Below are 19,402 nucleotides of genomic sequence, written 5' to 3'. Positions count from 1 at the left end.
TTATGACCTTCGAAGACTAGGAAAACAAAAACAAAACTAAACAAAACCAATCAACCACCCAATCAAAATAAAGCAAAACAAAACAAAATAAAAAATCAAGCTAGCAAACAAATAAATCCACTGTGAAAGGACATCACTTAGAAAGAGAAAAATCCAGTAATAATTCTGTGGTAGAGACAGAAACTTATAATGTAGGAATATGATGCTCTTTCTTCTAACCTAATCGTAGGAGCTTCCTGGAAGTCTAGAAGCAAAAAGGTGCCACTAAGGTGTTTTTATTCTCCTGAAAATAATACCACTGCAGGTGATTAAACCTATCCTATTTAAATTTGAAAACCATTACTCCACACTGGTCATTCCTTAAATAAGACTATAATAAGCTGTATGAATTGTTCATATACTGCCAACTTTTGCAAATGGAGAAAACTTTTGAATGCAGGGGAGAAAACTCATAGTTGAATGAACACTATATATAATTATCAGAATAACTGATGTTGGTTTACAAACAAGCTCATGATTTAGTATGAATATCATTGAACAGAAATAGAAGAAATTTTAGGATCTGACATTCTTAGATTTGATGATTTCCTCCCTTAAGTGTAGCTTCTGTTCAATATATCTGAGATTAGTTGTGGTTTTTGACTTGTAAAGGAACAGGAAACTGGGCTAATTTAACACAGAATCATCAAGAGAGTGGTTCTACTTAAATGAAAGTAAGCACAGGATGGTTTTCATTTAGAAACAAGTGATGGGATTGCATATAGAAACCTTAAAGATACACACAGAATATACATTCTACCCTGTGAGAAAATGTCCATTTATTAAGTACACATAAGAACGTTTGCTCTCTTCCTTTAGCACTAAACTTTCACTTCCTCGGTTAACAAGTATCTTTCAAGCTGTCTGCAAATTTCTTTTAGTTATATCTAATTTTGTGAGATGTCTACTCTGAAGATAATATGTAAAATTGAGAGTCACAGAAAAGTAATCTGATTTTATTTCTTCTGGTATGTTTAAATAATTAATCTAGAAAGTAATTAAATTGATTTGGTAACACAAATTTCTTGAGTAATCATCTGTGTATATACTGTAACTTCTTAGTTTGAGCATATAAATGTATATATAGATCCCTATGAAAAGTTTTAAAATGTGAATGTCATTTAGACAACTACTATATCTACTTGCTTAATAATCTCTATTTAATCTTCATAGTTATTAATATTGTATGCCCAACATTAAAAGGAATCAATGCATTAAAAAAGAAGTCATGAATGGGAAGAAGATGTGTTGGGTAAGTTCAAAGAAATTGAAGGGAGGAAATTTTAGGTAGTCATGATTAATATGTGTTATATACACATATATGGCATTTTCAGGAATAGATAATTAAATTAAACTGAATTTGCTTTTATTTGAGACAGCTCAGGAAAGGTTATTAATAGACCCACAAGTCTTTGTATTTTATATGGCTTAGGGAGTTTTCTATCATACAAAGAGCAATATGAGGTTTATTCTTTTGGTTAAAAAAAGATCCTTCATCAAATTTTATATTTGCTTAATACTAGATCCCCAGCTCACTTACCAGAGCAAACTACATTAGACAACACCTATCTCAAAGGACTCTAAGTATCCCTGTATTTTTGCATATGTTCATAGTTCTCTAGCTAAAGAGAGACTCATTTCTAAGTCTCATTTCCAAGAGACTTAGAATTACCTCATTGTCTATTTTAGCTTTCATAAAAATGGGTTCCAGCTTTCCATATTTATTTTTGTTCATTTCATAAAATGGAATAATTGTGAAAGTCATGGAAAGAGTAAAAGCATCATCTCCCCTATCATAGTCACAGACTTTTCTAAAGTCCTATCCACATTCCCTTCATGAGCTGAGGAGGTTTGCCACCACATAGGAAGAATGACACTATCAACCAACCAGACTACCCAGAGCTTTCAGGGACTAAACCACCAACCAAAGACTGCACATGGAGGGACCCATGGCACCAGGTGCCTATGTAGAAGAGGATGGCCTTCTCTGGCACCAATAGGAGGGGAGACACTTGGCCCTATGAAGGTTAGATGCCCCAGCATATGGAAGCACTAGAGCAATGAGACAGAAGAGGGTGGGTGGGTATGGGAGCACCGGAGCCCGTTATACAAGCAGGGGAAGAGGGAATGGGATGAGGATTTGCCAAAGTAAAACAGGGAAGGGGGATAATGTTTGAAATGTAAATAAAATAACCAATACAAATATTAAAAAAGAATTCCATCCATATCCCAATATTAGATGATGTATTTTGTCTAATATTTTTCATTGATGAGACTCCTCTAACTCAAAATTATAAGAAAGAAATCAAAGACTCAGAAAATGGAGAGATCTCCCATGCTCATGTATTGACAGAACTAATAAAGTAAAAATGGACATCCTACCAAAAGCAATCTACAGATTCAAAACAATCCCCATGAAACTCCCAACCCAATTTTTCAAAGACATGGAAAGAGCAATCCTCAAATTCACCTGAAAAAGTAAAAAATTCAGATAGTGAATACAATTCTTAACAATAAAAGGATATCTGGGGGAATCACCATCCCTGACCTCAAGCTATACTACAGAGAAATAGTGATAAATATTGCATGGTATTGGTACAGAGAGACACATGTTGATCAATGGAATAGAATTGAAGACCCAGAAATAAAACCACACACTTATGAACACTTGATTTTTGACAAAGAAGCCAAAGATATACAATGGCAAAAAAATTAAAATAAAAACAACCAAAATAGACCCATATTTGTCACTTTGTACAAAGTCCAAGTGGATCAAGGACCTCAAATTAAACCAGGCATACTGAATCTAATAGAAGAGAAGGTGGATAAATAAATAAATAAATCTTTAAAAACAAAAAAAATGAATTATCTCCTACTATACACACTAAAACACATTTTAATAAGTGAACCAAAAGAGTGAGGTAAATGGATAGGTGCATCAATGTCAAATGTCAATGCCTTATTTTTAAGTGAACAGTATATGTATATAGTATTTTGATGAAATTTGTCATTAAAGAACGATCATGATGTTTCTGTCAAAAAAAAAAAAGAAGAGAAGGTGGGAAAGAGCCTTGAACTCATTGACACACGAGGAAGTTTTCTAAACAGAAATCCAATGTCTCAGGCTCTAAGATCAAGAATTGATAAATGGGACCTCATGAAACTGGAAAACTTCTGCAAGACAAAGGACATACCCAATAGGAGAAATTGGCAACCTACAGATTGGGAAAATATCTTAACTAACGCCAAGTCCAATAGAGAGCTAATATCCAGTTATTTAAAGAACTCAAGCAGTTGATCACCAAGTAACCAAACAACCAATAAAAAAGGCAGGGGGGGGGAACGAACTAAACAGAGAGTTCAAAAGAGAAGAATCTTTAATGTCTGAGAAACACCTAAAGAAATGTTCAAAGTCCTTAGTCATTAGGAAAAATCAAATCAAAATCACCCTGAGATTCTGCGATACACCAATCAAAATGGTTAAGATAAAAACTCAGGTGACAGCACAGGTTGATGAGGATGTGGAGAAAGAGGAATACCCCTCCATTGTTGGTGGCAATGCAAACTGGTGCAACCACTCTGGAAATCTATTGGAGTTTCTTCAGAAAAATGGAAATAGATCTACCTGAAAATCAACCTATACTACTCTTGGGCATATACCCAAAAGATGCCCCAACATGCCACAGGGACTCATGTTCCACTATGTTCATAGCAGCCTTATTTGTTACAGCCAGAAGCTGGAAATAACCCAGATGTCTCAGGACAGAAGAAAGAATACAGAAAGTATGGTTCATTTACATAATGGAATACTATTCAGCTATTAATAACAAAGACATCCTGAGTTTTGCAGGCAAATGGATGGAACTAGAAAATATCATCCTGAGTGATGGAACTCAGACTCAAAAGAATATGCATGGCATGTATTCACTAATAAATGGATATTAGCCAAAAAATATACAGAATTCCCAGAATACAATCTTCAGAACTCAAGAAGACTAAGAAGCTGAAGGGCCCAAGTGAGGATGCCTTAAGCCCTCTTGTCAGGAAGAAGAAAGCAATCACAGAAGGGGTGAGGGAGGGAGGGCCCTGGGTGGGAAAGGAGTCATGGAGAGGAAGAGAAGAACATAATCAGGTATTAGGTTGGGCAAATGGACTGAAGCCCTGAGGGCAGCAGGAAGAATCTAAACAGTCCACCTCAGGAGGTAGGATTCAGGGGGCCCTCTAGAATGTAGCAGAGACCTAAAGAGTGAGAGAGTCTCAGGACTCAAAGCGAGGGATCTTAGATGAAATACCCTACAGTGGAGAGAGGGAACTTGTAGAGTCCACCTCCAGTAAAACGACAAGGCATTAAGTGGAGTAATGGTTTTTCCACCCCACAGTCAAAAACTCACTCAGAATTGGTCCAGTCTGAAAGAACTGCAGGAAAAATAATTGAGACTAGTCTGAGGAAAAAGAGGTACAGTTACAGGCCCAAATTGAGATCCAGCTCAAGAGGAGGCCCCAAGGTCTCCACTATTATTGAGGCTGTGGAGCACTCACAAAAAGGGACCTATCATGACTCCCCTGGAAAAGGCCAAAAGCCACCGAAAGAGTCAGATGCAGATATCTACACCCAACCAATGGAAAGAATGGTGATGCCTGTGGTTGAATTAGTAAAAAGCAGCAAGAAGCTGAGGAGGAGGGCGGACCCCATAGCAAGACCAGCAGTGTCAGCTAACCTTCCCCTGTCACCACTATCTCTCAGACACGAGTCACTAACCAGGCAGCATACACCACCTGATATAAGGCCCCCAACTTGTATACAGCAGAGGACTGCTGTGTCTGGACTCAGTCAGAAAAGACTCACCTAACCTTTGAGAGACTTGGGGCCCCAAGGAGTGGGAAGATCTGTTGGGGTTTGGGTGGGGTGGTGGGGACATCCTCCTGAGAGTTGGGTGGTGGAAGGAAGTGTTGGATGTGGTATAGTCAGAGGGTAGAGAGGGAAGGGGATAACCATGTAAAAATGGTTAAAGAATAAAAAATTAAAAAATAAATATAATTATATGCAAACCACTTTACATATATTGAATTAATTAATATTTCTAATGACTCTTTTAGATTAATAGAGATTTTATTTACATTTTAAGAAGAGGGAAGTTGTAGCGATCAGAAATTGTTTTGACAAATTATATAACTATCTCGCAGCACAGTTGATCTCAAAGCCAATATCTATTTTGTCTTCAGACACTTAAATACATGAAACCTGTGTTTGTAGTTGTTGTACTATATAATACAAGGGTTTTTTTTGGGAGGGTGGCTGTCACATACTCAGTGTGAAATATTGTGCTAAGTTCTTCCTTTCATCTTTTTCTTATTGTTCTCTCACTGATACATTTCAACACAATCAGCTCTTTCAAATCATGTTTTGTTTTTCTTTTTTACCCTGAAATCCCTTTCTGATTTGATCCTGAACACTCTTGACTTCCCTCATCCTATTTCTTTTTTTTTTTTTTTTTTTTTTGGTTCTTTTTTTCGGAGCTGGGGACCGAACCCAGGGCCTTGCGCTTCCCAGGCAAGCGCTCTACCACTGAGCTAAATCCCCAACCCCCCTCATCCTATTTCTTAAACCTCCCTGACCTTGTTGTCCAGGCCTCTCCCCTGCATACCACATCCAGGTGAACTCAGTTTAGACCCCACTTACATTGTTCTCATCCAATCAACCCAGTACATCTTTCCAGTTTTCTCCTAATACTTTATGCATATTTTAGCCTCCTGGTGTTTCTAAATAGAAGTAAAGTGCATGCACTGGTTAAGTATACGTCCTCTTGATTCTGCTTTGTACCATTTACCAGAAAATGGTTTACTTGACCCCTCTTAACCTTACTCCATCTCTATTCTCACAAGGACAGAATGGAAAATACCTAGCACATAAGCAGCAGATGAACTGGGGCGAAAAGGAAATCAGTCCGAGCAAAGTTGGTTTAAAAATGATGTTCAATGCTATCATCTTTTTGCTACATTAATGTTTACACACATTCTTTACAAAGAGCTGGCCCTTTGAAGATGGATTATGCTTTTAATCTAATTTTACACCAAACAAAGCAAGGGTTCATACACATGTGGTAACCTGTTTATATGACAGTGTTCTAAAGGAATGGCAGATTTTGTGTGGACTCACTCCCTAAAAACATAAAGAGTAAACAGGCATGTAAGATGATAATCACTATAGAGTCTAATTTGATACTACAGCCTATGTGCAATATTTTTCCCCCACAGGAATTAGGGTTCTAGCCATGTGAGCAAAAAGCTCTGCGGCCAATCTGTGCTCCCTAGAACTTGGGGTATCATTTTTAGGAATGGCACTTCTTACTGCCTGGAAGACTTCTAAGCAGTACATAAATGCACAATAGCCTCTGAAGGAATCCCTCGTCAAGGTCCAAAATCCTGGGGGAGCCAAGAACCTCCTTGTCTACCTTCACTTTGTCATTCCATGTGGGAATTTTTCAGAGACCTTCAGACACTTCTACTGACACAGTCTTACAGGGGAACAGAGTTTTATGTTGAACATCCTTTGCTGTAGGACAGCAAGGCTCTTTGACACAACTAGATTATCTGCTTCCTTCCCTTACACAAGCCCTGGTTCTATATGTCAGTAGTATGGTTAAGCATATCCTTGGCTTTGAGATGGTAACATTTATGGTGATTCATTTTGGATGTAGCCATTCATAAGTGTTTCATTGGAGAAAAAGACATTTGGTGATCTCCTTCTCCTGTTGACTCTTTTGCTTGTACTAGTCTCAGAGAATAATAAAATCTTGACTTATTTTTATTTTGGGTAATGACTTTAGTCAATTCCTCAGGCATCTACCTGGCCAGTAAGGTCCAGTTCAGGTCACCTTCTGAAAATGAAAGGATCTATGGAAGATAGAAGAAGACTGCAAATTGAAAAAAAAATGAATTGGAAAATGGTATTTTTCTGATTTCTGATTTAGAATAAGAATATAATATGGTTTCTTACAAAAAACAATTGAATTTACTTACATCACAATGAATACGCTGTGGATATGGAAATTGCATATAAGGGAACAGATTGTTAAATACAAACCATATGACTTTTATTTAAAAAATATCTAGTAGGTGATGATAGTATAAGCATTCATCTCAGTATTTGGGAAAATACAGCAAGTGAATGTCTATGAGTTCTCAACCTGCTTGGTTTATACAGTGAATTCTAGAATAGTAGAAAAGTCTCAATACTCCATGTATGCGTGTAGAGATTCCAAATACCAACCAACATCAACACCTGACAGATAATATTAAGAAAACATGTTAATTTTTTTTCAAATTTGAGCCAACTAACCTATTTCATATGTTTTGTTGTGAGTATTAATTGTCTTTAAAACAAATTATTCATCTATTCTGTGAGTACATGTTTTTCTGCTGGATAGACACTTCATAGTAGATAGGTAAAGTTTCAAGGACAGATTAAAAACAGCCTAATGATACTTACCCATTTAAATAATAAAGCAGCTCCAACAGCCAGGTCTTGAACATAAGTAAAACATTACTATATACATAATGCTCAAAAATTGTAACTCCAAACCAAAGTAAAACTCTACATTATATAACGTACCTCTAAATTTACAGCTGTAAATTAACAGACTTTCAAAAGTTTTATTCCAAGTGCGATTCAAAAGCAAATGATTTGTTTCTGCAAAGATTGGTTCATGTCAATTAAGTCAAATTTTTATTGTTCAATATTTTCGTACAATAATACTGTATTCACATACTTCACATGCTTCCCTTTCATCCCTTCAAAGGATAGTTATTTCCACTCTGTGATCTTTATGGGTAATATAGGAACAGAAACTTAATGCATATTATATTTATGTACATCTTGATTTGACATTCAAATCTGCAGCCATCAGCTAAGCTGGAGGCAGGTCAGTCAGTCATATTGAAGATGGTCTCTAATTGAGTATCAGCCAAGATATATACATATATACATATATATATATATATATTAAAACCTGAATAATCCATTGTTATCTGGGATTTCCAAATTTCCATTATTAAATCCTGTCTCTCTTTTTTGCATCCTAAGGTCTGATTTTCATGTGAAAGTCACGGGATCAAAGGCATTTTGATCAGACTACAGTCAAATATAAAGGCGCTCTTAAAATTCAACATTTTTACCAAGCATAAGGGTCCTTAACCCCAAATTACACTAAAGTGCTGTGCAATGATAAGTGGAAAGTCCATTGTTTTTAGATCACATCAAGTCCTTAGGGCAGTTTACAAGCTTTTATTTTTCTCTGTAGGCAGGGAAAGGTTTTGTGTCCTTAAATAGCAGATGTTTGGCGGGAAGAATACTTGCTAAACTAATTAGGCAGAGGGACCCTTCCATTAATTGAACTTGGCTCTACCATTATGGCCATTCTTATAGATGAAAAGTCTCACCAATTTTAAACAACTGGTCTCGTAGAAGCCTTTCATTCTAGCTACTGTTTAATACTAAATAGTATTGAAATTCTTTGTAAGAGAAAGCCTGCTCCTCTTTCAAATGATTTTTATAAAGATTTTAATTTCTCAAACCAAACAATTTTATACCTAAATGTTTTTCTGCAAATGATCATTTGGACAGAAAACATTTGACATTTTGTCCTTTATTTTGTTTACATTATTTTTTCTAAAATTTAGTGATTTTATTGTCAGAATGTTTTCCATACATATACTCTTGTTTTCCTCTCACCTTTCATTTCAAAAGTTTACAATATTCTGTAACTAAGAAACAAATTTTATTATTCAATTTTGGAAGAATTTATATAATGTAATATTATGAATTAATAAAAAATTATCTTAGCTCATTAGAACATACTTACAGTTATCCACATCTGTGAGCTGTTCCAATGTTTTGTCCAGAATAAATGTCACAGTAGAGGAATATCCACAGGTTATTTTTATCTCTTTCCTTTAGTTCTTATGATTACTGGGTTCAATTCTGAAAAAAAAAAGTTTTACTGTCAAATAAAATGATTTCTGTACAAATTAAACTGTAATGAAATACTACTTTTTCTTCTGAACACAATGGCTCTGAATACCGAGTGAATGTATAATGAACAATTTTTAAACTGAATTTACATATGAAGTAAAAATCATCAAATACACTAAGCTCATCTTGTTATGTCTATGAATCAAACTAAATATCATCTTTCACCTCCAAAGTATAATTTAAAATGATTCTGAAGATATTATTTTAGGCATAAATATCTTAATAAGCAAATCTATGATATCAAGAAATGGGCTGTTTCTTTAGCCAAATGATTATCATAAAACCAACTCAATTATATTGATGAAATTAATTTCTATTGGCCAAGTAGTAATACAGAACTTGAATTTTCTCTTTCTTTTTATTGTAAGTTATGCACACAAATATCTGGTTTAATAAGAAACCCTACATATTTAAATATTGTGTGATATATTAAAAAAAACTATGAGAGTGGAGTATCACATGTTTGCAATGAGAGGACTGTAGAAAGACAAATATCTGGATATTTTTTTCTAGACTCTCTAATATCTCACATGCTATTAGAATGAATAGGAACTTCCTTGTGCTTCAGTTAGATTTCAATTAAAATCAAATAACCAGCATTAATGGAAAAGATACACACACGCAAAGATTGCTTGTTAATAGTTATTATCACAGGCATCCAAATCCAGGGAAGTCTCATTTCCGAAGCAAGTAGGCTGTCAGAGAGTAAAGTACTCAAGCCAAACCCAGTGAAAATATTCTTGGTAATTCTATCTCTTGTTACAACGTGCTAATTAAAAATAATATGTTACAATAAAAGTAATATTTTAGTTTATATTTGATTTATTTAAAAACAACTGTTGATGAGATAGCTCAGTGCCTAAGAATATTTGCTAATCTTGCAGAGGTAGGAGTTCAACATCCTGTAGCCACATTGAGTGGTTACAACTGCCTGAATGCTTAACTGCAGGGCATCTAATGCTCTTTTAGGGCAGTATGGAGACCTGCCCTCATACACATCTATTCTCACATATACATGTAATTTACAACAAAATATATCCTAAAAGAACAGATTTAAATATATAAATGTATAAATGCCACACAATCTTTTCCACTAGCAGGGCCAGATATTGAATACTTAAGCTCCATGGGACCAGTAGCAAAGTCAACTAAGTAGTAAGTTTATCTTTGAAGTCTTATTCCCAGTGAGAGAAGATAGCTTTAAAAAGCTAACTACATATAATATTACAACAAATCATGTCTCTGCCACTCAAGGAAATTGCTAATGACAGTCTACAGAGCAATATATGTTTTTCACATTCGAATGAATTGATACATTTATTATGATTTTTAATTTAGTATCAGTCACCTTTCTGATGGATGTATGATGCTTTTCAAAATTTGTGATCACATAGTTTTCAATCTGTGCTCTTTAGAAATTTTGAAAATTCCATTTATACATTAATAATCCTCCATGCAAGTTTCCATGGAACAAGATGATCAAATTACAAGTTTTCTGAGTTTTCTGAGATTAAAATTTCAATTATCATTTTCCTGCTTTTGTTCACATTTTCTCAAATATTATTAATATGAGTCACCTATATTTTACCTCTGCTAAATATATTGTCATTTCTAATCACAAATATTTAGGTATTAAAAGGATCTTTTGTTTCTTTTACCTCTTTATTAAATGTTTTTATGATATTTTTTATCAAATTCTTACCCCTACCCTACTCTGTCACGATCCTCTGCAGTTTCCTGTCCACCTAACTTTATGCTTTCTCTTACTGTCTTTAACAAAAAAGAGAAATATCCAAAGTATTCTAAATTTATATTTTGTCCTAAAATTACTTATTTCAGATTTTTAAAATCTATTTTTTAAAAGTTTACCCCAACTTTCATAATATAATTACAATGGGGGCATATACTTCTCCAAGTGTGTGATTTTCATGATTTTTTCTTTAAATTTATAATCATTTTGAAACCTTCAGTGTAACATTATGCTATTATTTTACTGTTCCAACATTTATGAGATTCTGTTGTTTGGAGTATTGCTTCTATTTCCTTCACTCAGGTAAGACAGATACTTTCAATCTCCTTGCACAAGTCTTTTTTTTTTTTAATTTCTTTTTTTTTCTTTTCTTTTTTTTTTTTTTCGGAGCTGGGGCCCAAACTCAGGGCCTTGCGCTTCCTAGGTAAGCGCTCTACCACTGACCTAAATCCCCAACCCCACACAAGTCTTAAATACAATTATTTTTATGAAATATTGGTACACATGAATTCACTCCGTGGTAATTTTTAAACTGTTGGATTTAGCCATTCATTCTATGAAAAATTTTGTGTGTCTGTAATTATAGGATTTCAATTTAATACTTTTTCTCCAAATTTTAGTTCTTAGATGATTGAGCCTACCCCCTCAGAACTTCTATTTTAAGCATTTTGTCTATTTAATAGGCATTGGAAGTCATTCAAGAAATATTTGTTGAATGCATTAACAAATGAATAAAAACATGAATTTAATATTTAGTATCTAATCTGCTAGTGACAATGGATGATTCCTACTTTAACCACTTCATTGAAGTTCATGCAGTTTAAATAATAAAGTAATCAGTACTAAAATTATCCAACTTGAGAGCTGACAAGGTATACAAAGGTTTTTAGAGTCTTGTTTCAGTTTCCATTATGTTTTGTTCTCCATGTTAATAGGCACACCTACAACTTCTACAAATGTATGAATCCACTGATATTTTATAATTGCCCATTCAAGGATTAATTGCTATATTATCTGAACATTTGTTATGGGAGCATTAGAGTGGTGTTCTAGCATATTTCTATGGAAATAAGAAAGTTTGGGAGAAAAGGGTTTATTAGGTTTACAGTTTGTGACTACAGTCTGTCATCGTCATCATTTGGGGGGAAGGGGAAGTCAAGCAGGAGTGGAGGCAGTAATACTGGAGAAATGCTGCTTACTAGCTTGCCCCCCATAACTTGTTCACCCTGTGTTTTTATATAGTAAAGATCATTTCTCATAGTGGGCCAGGCTCTCTCACATCAATAGTCACAAACATGCCCCACAAACATGACATTCACTATTGCCAGGTGACTCTTCTTTGTATCAGGTTGACAGAAATTAATCAACACAAGTTATCAGAAATCCAATGAATACCAGGTATTGGGAAAAATATCAGTCATAATAGATCTTTTATGTTTTGCTGTAATAATATAATTTCTACTGGTTGATTAACTTGGAAGAAGGAGCAAGATGACTTTGCCTCCATGGCCTGGTAGAGGAGCATCATGGAAAGCTACTATACTAAATCTGCTTTTTGGGTTTTTTTTTTGTTTTGTTTTGTTTTTGTTTTGTTTTGTTTTGTTTTTGTTTTTTTTGGATCTGAGGACCGAACCCAGGGCCTTGCTCTTGCTAGACAAGTGCTCTACCACTGAGCTAAATCCTCAACCCTAAATCTGCTTTTTAATATTGAGATTTTTTTCTGATAAAAAACAAAATACAATCTACCTAGATAACTCCTAGATAATAATAAAAAGTATGAACATAAAGCCAAGGAGAAAATGTATAAAAGAATAAATCAGTACTGATGTATAATATGCTTATTGAATTTTGCTGATCTTTGAATAAATTTTATTGGGTACTGACTTCTCCCTATCTTGTTAGTCATTAATATTTTCATAAATGTATGCAAATATGGTCATATCTATCTCTCATTTCTCCACAGTAGCTTTCCCTGTATCTCCTGTATTTCCCTGTACCTCCTGACCATTTTGCAATATGTTTCATCCATTTAGGTCTGCCTCTTTGCCTTTATGCCTTTATGTGTATATTCTTTGATTTTGCATGTTTGTGTGTGAGTGAAAGCTAGGTCAATTTTGCTCTTTGTAATAATCCTTTGCTTTTTTTTTTTTTGCTTATCTTGTTACTCCACAGGAATAGGTGGGTAAGAAGATTTTATTAGTTTCTGAGTTCCTGAGCCACCTTCAACCAAAAATAACTGTGACATTTCTATATCCACAGAAAGACTCGGGATATTGCTAGAATGTTGATTTCGAATGTGCACATGCCCGTTTAGAAGATTTGGTAGTGAAATATTGTGGAAGAGTGGAGGCGAGAAATGAGCACAGGGACCCCAATGAAGGAGTTAGAGAAAGGACTGAAGGAGCTAAAGGGCTTTGAAACACCATAAGAAGAACAACAGTATCTACCAAACAGAACCCCCAGAGCTCTCGGGACTAAACCACCAACCAAATAGTACACATGGGGGGATCCATGGTTCCAGCTGTATATGTAGCAGACGGTGGAATTGTCTTGTATCAATAGAAGGAGAAGCCCTTGTTTTTGTGAAGGCCTGTTTCTCCAGTGAAAGGGAATGCCAGGATGTTGAAGTGGGAGTGGGTGGGAGTGGGAAGCAGGGTATGGGGGAGGAGAAATGGGAGAGGGAAAGCAGATAACATTAGAAATGTAAACAAATAAAATATCCAATAAAAAGGAAAACAAAACAACAACAAAAAAGAAATGAATGAATTGGAGGGGGTCAAGGACACCACAAAACGATCTACAGAGTTAAATATCCTAGACTCATGGGTGCTCACAGAGACTGAACTACCAAAGAGGATACACCTAGACCTAAGCCCCTACACATTTGTAGCAGATGTGCAGCTTGGTTTTCGTGTGGGTCCCCTAAGAATCGATGCTGAGGCTGTCTCTGACCTGACTCACTTTCCACTAACTGTACTGCCTGACTGGGGCTTAGTGGGAGAAGGTACATTTAGTTCTATTACAGCTGTATGTACCGGGGTTGGGAGTACTTCGTCTCCTCTGGGGAGAAGGGAAGTTAATTGGAGGAGAGATTTGTAAGGATGGGACTGGCAGGTGGAGGAAAGACAATTGAGATGTTAAATGAATAAATTAAGGAAAAGATAATAAATGTTTTATTGTAAAATACAATAAAAAAGCCCCAAAGAACAGAGACACATATCAATAGCCAAAACAAAAGACCCTGAAGATATTATTTATAAAGTAAACATTTATAACATGAGTAAGTTTAACTATTTTAATGCATATTTAGAAACCACTATATTTATTTTAAGACATTCACTGTAGTGAAAGACCTACAGAAAATAGTAAGACTAATTTAAGAAATATATTTATGTAATAGTATAAATGTGCAGTAAAATATTTAATAACTTGACTTCCTTCTATTATTTACATTAAAATATATGATTTTTTAATCCAATGAAAATTGCATTTACCACAGCAAGGTAAGGTCCTGCTTTAGTATTTATTGTACAAATACTAAATATTTGTACACTATAATTTTATTGTTTTCAAAATAAACTGTTTACAGAATATACTGAGAATATATGTAGAAAGATAGTAGATAGTTATAGGTTTGAGTCTGAAAATTTTAGGTGATAAGGTTGTCATACCTGCATCATTTCACTATCTCACATAAAAGTATACGCTGAAGAAAAGTTCAATAACAAGTTATTGCATTTGATCAATTTTCATGAAATTTGATTTTTGGATGCCTTCTCATATATGTTACTTTATAATTCCAAAATTGCAGCTAATAAAGAAACAATCGGCTTTCATTATACTAGTCTTTCATTCAATGATGTTTCTACAGAAACTGTAGAATTAAATGATAAAATATATGAGTCTTCCTATTTCTTCAGGGTCAAATCAAGGTAACAGGAAAAGGCATTAGAAAAGTATCCAAATTATAACCTGAATTATAACACTCTTCCACATTAAAAACTCATAGAGCTAATGACAACAAGCAACTGGAATACTTTTGATAATCCATACCAGATGGGCTTTAATATCTAAAATTGCATTACTTCTAATACAGTATTTAAAGATTAAGAATCTGAGGAGAGGACAAATGAACTTGAAGCTGAATTATCTTATCGCCCAAATTAAAAAAGGAAAACTTTGCAGTGAGTGTTCCCTAAGAACTTAGGCAATTATGGGAACAATAAAATACATATTTGTGTGTTTTATTTACAATATATAAGCCTTCTGTACATTTTTACTTGTTAATTCAATACAAATGGATTGATGAGAACAGAAAGGTAGGCCAAGTTTGGAGACCTTGTCTTATGTTTCAGTTTGCAAACAGTTATGCGTCACTGATGTCTTCTTTTGTATCTAACGTGTTTGGAGGTAATGTTTGAGATAAAAGATAAATGAATTCAAGTTACTTTCTAACAGAAATTGTTATAAAAGTAAGTGTATATGCCTTTGTTCTAGTTTTGCTGATTATAGCTCCTAATCTAAAGAAAATATTTTAAATTGTGCCAATTGAAAAGCTTTACCCACCATTTGTTAGAAAAATTATGCTTTATTTCTTCAGTATATTTTAATTATATATTTGTTGTATATTACATATCCATCTAAAAATATCCTTTATCCTATTTAAAAAGACAAAAAGACTTCATACTGGGAATAAATAAAATTTACTAAATTGTTTTTCACATGCAAATTTTATATTTAAAAGTGGGTTGTTCATTCTAATATAAAGTAAGAGAATACAAATATTTAAATAAAATATTTAATATTGCTGTGGCTCTTGTCCCTTAATTTCTGTCATTCCATGACCATCATTAGATTTAGGCTACAACTTGGATGTACAATAGCACAGTCTTCTGTTTATTATCCTCCTGTTGAAGGTCACTATCGTGAATAACACCATCTAATATGGCAGATGACATACGGTAATATTCAAATGTGTATTGCTGTAATTATAAGTTCACTCTGAACACAAACTCTTTTACAATTGTCTTTGTTGCACCTGATGGATATAAAGAATTCACAATTCATGTGGACTCTTTAGTCTAAGAATTTTCTTTTTTTAAATTTCAATGTTGAGGCTTAATTTTTAAAAAGACATGCAGTAAATATGAAAATATTTAAACATATTGATTTGTTTTTGTCTGGGTCCTCTCCAATCAAGATTAACTGCCTTGAAATGGAAGGCATGCTGTGGTAGGAATTGAGGAAAAAATTACATGTATGAATCAAAATCATGAGGTAAATGTGGCAATAGATTTCAAAGTTAAATATCAAAACAATTATCTTTCACTGTGGGATGATCTGGCTATTTGAGTATATTCTCTCTCCCACAGATTAAAAATGTTTTGTACATTGAATAAATGATTTTCCTCTTACCTGGTCATAATTTATACTTTCATAAATTGATGAATATCTTTCTCAAAACACATCAAATTAAAATTTGTAAAAATTTTATTTTATGTTCAAGAATCTAATAGGAATATCATTAAATATAATAAATATTTACATGTATAATTCAGTAATCCAGAATATATCCTTCTGATATTTGAATGTGTTTTCATCACACAATGATAGAAATTTTGTAGGTGATCTGAAGTATGAAAACAACAATATAATAAACATTTTATAAAATGTAGAATATTTTTCAACATATTAGTCATTTGCAAAGAAATATTGATAACAAACACACCTCCAAGTTTAGATCAATAATAGCTATTATATATTAATGTTCTTACAATCGAATGCTTTAAAAGCTTGGCACTCCCAGTCTTTTTACACTTCTTAGCTATGACTATATTAGATTTCAAAGGCACTACTGCAGTTTCCTCAAGAAAATTGATAGAATCTTTTACTGACTCTGGCACTTAAGGACTGCAGAAACAGTATGTAATCTGTTGTCCCTACTGTGGCTGATGTGTGCCATTGTGTTTAAACATTCCTGCCATCATAACATATTTTATTTTGTTGAACTTTTGAACCTCTGTAAGCTAAATACTTCAAAGGAGGTGAGTTCAATAATAATTGTAATTTTTTGGAAGTTCTACCATTGTAAATTATCTTTATTGAGTTTGTCAAAACAATTACCCACCCAAGTGAAAACTGTTTTCAGGCAGTGTCACATGGAGATATTGTCTTCTGAAATGACACATCTTTATTAGGAAACATAGATGTGCATTGTGAGGAAATTCTTTAGGACATTTCCATTTATCTATCTAATTCTATGATCCTATTCATCTTGCCATTAGTTTTATCTGTCTTCCCAACAACTACGTTTTTCCTCCACTTCTCCACCCTGACTGGTCCTTCAAATATTATATCTAATTTCAGTAGAGTATGGATAGATACCAAAACATTTAATTCCTTACTATGAGCAACTACAATATTTCACTTAACATGACCCCCAATTTTACTCATTCTTTTGCAATATACCTCAGATCATTCTTATCATTAAACATCATGTGTGTATATACTACAATGTCTTTGTCTTTATCTGTTCATCTACAGATAATGGTCTAGGACAATTAAACAATTTAACTACTGTAAATGCTGTCAAAATGTGTGCTCAGATCTATCTATCTATCATGTATATATTTATATTAAACTTACTTTAAATATTTCAGTTTTATGCTCAGAAGTGATGTAGGTGGATAATATTGAAATCATGTTTGTCTGTTTATTGCCTTTGTTCTGCCTTTTCCTGAATGTTTATGCCAGCATCCACAGAGATTGAAGTTGTATACATTATCACAAATGAATAACTGCTTCAGATCTTTGCCAAGCTTTGTTTTTTAATCATAGGTATTTTCATGGGACTAGATAAAACTTTATATTAAAATAGTCTAAGTTCTCTATCAGAAGACTCATACATCTGATCAACAATTTCATCAAAGTATCAAGATAGACACCAGAGGTGGATAGAAAGAAGGAACTGAGTGGGAGAGCAGGTGAAGAGAGAAAGAGAATGAGGATCAGGTGTGGGAACAAGGGGGCAAGAAAGGGTTGAGAGAGATCAACAATTGGTGGGGAAGGCATCACTGGAATAGGCGAGGATCCTGGGAGTCTATGAGGTGACCCTATCTTAGACTCCTAGAGTGGAAGATACGGAGACTGAAGTGGTCACCTCTTATATCTAGGCAGACTCATGGTGAAAGGATAAGAACACAAATCCACCCACAAAACCTTCAACTGAAAATGTGTCTTGCCTACAGGAAGTGCATAGAAAAAGATGAAGCAGAAAGCAAGGTAATAACCAACCAATGACTGGCCCAACTTGAGACCCTCCCACGGAGAAGAATCAATACATGACACTGTTTTTTTTTCTTTTTTCTTTTTTTTTATTAACTTGAGTATTTCTTATATACATTTCGAGTGTTATTCCCTTTCCCGGTTTCCGGGCAAACATCCCCCTCCCCCCTCCCCTTCCTTATGGGTGTTCCCCTCCCAACCCTCCCCCCATTGCCGCCCTCCCCCCATAGACTAGTTCATTGGGGGTTCAGTCTTAGCAGGACCCAGGGCTTCCCCTTCCACTGGTGCTATTACTAGGATATTCATTGCTACCTATGGGGTCAGAGTCCAGGGTCAGTCCATGTATAGTCTTTAGGTAGTGGCTTAGTCCCTGGAAGCTCTGGTTGCTTGGCATTGTTGAATACATGACACTGTTAATGATACTCAGTTACACTTGCATACAGGAACCTAGCATAACTGTCCTCTGATAGATTCCATACAGCAGCTGGCTAAAACAAATGCAGATACCTACAGTCAAACATTAAGTGGAGATCTGGGAGTCTTGTGGAAGATTGGACATTAGGATTGAAGGTGCACGTGAGGTCAAAGAAACCACAAGAAGTCAGCTAACAAAAGCAACTAACTTGGACCTGTGACTCACAGGAGCTTAATCACCACTAAAGAGCACACAGGGCCTGGATTAAGGCTCAGTACAGATTTGTAGTAGACATTCACCTTGGTCTTCATATGGGTCCCATAACAATTGGAGCAGGGGCTGTCTCTAACTTTGATACTTGCCTTTGGATCCACCACACATAGCTACCTTGTCAGGCGTCACTGAGAGAAGATGTGACTAGTCCTACAGTGACCTGATGTGTAAATGTCTGTTGGTTTCCATAGTATATTTCCCCCTCTCTGAGATAAAGCAGAGTGTTTAATGTGAGGAGGGATCTGGGAGGGTGGAATTGGGAGGAGAGGAGGGAGGAGGCTGTAATTGGGATGAAGAGAGAGGGAAGGAAGAAAGAAAGAAAGAAAGAAAGAAAGAAAGAAAGAGAAAGAAAGAGAGGAAGGAAGGAAAAGAAAAGCAGGAAGGTAGCAAGAAAAGAAGGAAGGAAGAAACAGAGAAGTATCAAGATACAGATTCTATAGGCAAAAGTATTCGGTTTTGTACTCATGGCACAAAATAAAACAGAAAAAATGAGAGGAAGAAAGAGAGAAGATAAAAGAGGAGGAAGAAAAGGAGTAAGAGGAGGAGGAGGAAGAGGAGGAGGAGAAGGAGGAGGAGGAAGAGGAGGAGTATGATGAAGAGTGGAACAGAG

General features: G+C 34.8%; 1 protein-coding gene across 12 annotated transcripts in view; it reads right to left on the bottom strand.

Annotated features, from left to right (window-relative positions):
• The window catches only part of Tenm3 (teneurin transmembrane protein 3), a 2,726,621-nt gene that overhangs the window by 2,625,057 nt on the left and 82,162 nt on the right, over positions 1-19,402 (bottom strand). For all 12 annotated transcript variants that reach the window (XM_063275416.1, XM_039094506.2, XM_039094513.2 and 9 more), the window contains one exon: positions 8,901-9,019. The gene's annotated coding sequence lies outside the window, so the exon portion shown is untranslated. The remainder of the gene's footprint in view (positions 1-8,900; positions 9,020-19,402) is intronic.

Source organism: Rattus norvegicus, chromosome 16, assembly GCF_036323735.1.
Source record: "Rattus norvegicus strain BN/NHsdMcwi chromosome 16, GRCr8, whole genome shotgun sequence".
In the NCBI taxonomy this organism is placed as follows: domain Eukaryota; kingdom Metazoa; phylum Chordata; class Mammalia; order Rodentia; family Muridae; genus Rattus; species Rattus norvegicus.
Note: the sequence above shows the minus strand (reverse complement) of the source record. Positions and strands in the feature narration are given on the sequence as shown.